The sequence below is a fragment of the Priapulus caudatus genome, unplaced genomic scaffold (genome assembly GCF_000485595.1).
Source record: "Priapulus caudatus unplaced genomic scaffold, Priapulus_caudatus-5.0.1 Scaffold11, whole genome shotgun sequence".
NCBI lineage: Eukaryota > Metazoa > Priapulida > Priapulimorpha > Priapulimorphida > Priapulidae > Priapulus > Priapulus caudatus.
Genome location: NW_014577072.1, coordinates 969357 through 970615, shown reverse-complemented (window position 1 = coordinate 970615; position 1259 = coordinate 969357). Strand labels below are relative to the sequence as shown.

Here is a 1259-nt window from a genome sequence, read left to right as displayed (position 1 = left end):
TCAAACACGTGTGATATTTTCCTACACGCAAGAAATCGCTGTGTTTGCACGCGCACACGGTGTGTTTTGTGCTGCGCCATCAGCCACGATGGCGCAGCACAAAACACACCGTGTGCGGCAGGCTTAGCGTATAAAATGACTTACTCTCACACAGCCATCTCCAAGCGAAATCGTATTTTGTCCCGCCGCTCTGCCGACCTCAGCTGAGCAGCTGAAACAAAAAAGAACAATAGCATCCGACCTCGATGTGCCATCATATATCGGGCCGTGTTTGGTGCATTCATGTGGAGATAAGAGATACAACGTCAACAATAAGACCATAGATATACACAACACATCAAGAGCTAATAACCTAAAGCTTAATTACCTTAAGGCTATAATAGGTATTATTAGCTAATTGAACACATGTTGTGTTGTGTATATCTATGATAAGACGTATTATGTCTTCCTGTTTTAATATTGTCATACGTACATGCCCTTCGTCTGTGCAACTAAAACAAAGATAATAGTGTTATCCTAATTCAGTCGGGACGTGTCATGTATTTCATCACATTGCATGTGCTGCATGCTTATTGTCTGTTTTGTTTAGAACGTAGAACGACCTTCGTGGCGCAGCGCGGCGAGATCGTATCTTTAGGCCTACTGTCTGCACTGAATGCACGCGAGGATGACCTTCGACAGGCGACCGGTTTGCCCTTACCGCGTTCTAACTAAGCAGTTCCAATTAAGCTTATCTAAGCTAACTGATTAAGTGATAGCCCTACCGGTCCTCTGGTGCTTGAGATTATGTTGCTGAAAATGTAATGTTACCAAAAAAACGTGTTGTCTATGATAGATTAATCTTGCCTAATATAATGTAATGTATTACAGCGCAAAACGCACAGACAGTAGGCCTATATAGAAGCATAGCGCATTCTGGAACGCGTATATGCGCGCTGAGCAATATAATACCTACATCCTGCTGATGGATTTCTTTTACTTACATAAATATGGTATAAAACATATTACTGACCAATGACCGGGCAGCTATACCAGTAGGCTAGAGTAGCAAAAGAATTCCACAGCGCGCGCAAGATAACTATACAGGCTGCGATTTCTATTCTGTGCGTTTTGCGCTATAGTGAGTGAGTGACATATATAAAATTTCATTATTGTATACAATATTTTCGTTTCCATAATATTCGGTTCTAACTAACTAGTTTTAGACCCTTTTGCATTAGTCGACCATGGTCGAAATTATATAATATATTATTTATTAT

The 1259-nt window shown here is 40.8% G+C and overlaps 1 protein-coding gene across 1 annotated transcript in view; it reads right to left on the bottom strand.

Moving 5' to 3' along the window:
- Positions 1-1259, bottom strand: part of LOC106807334 — a 17933-nt gene that overhangs the window by 5630 nt on the left and 11044 nt on the right. The gene's annotated exons all lie outside the window — the stretch shown is intronic.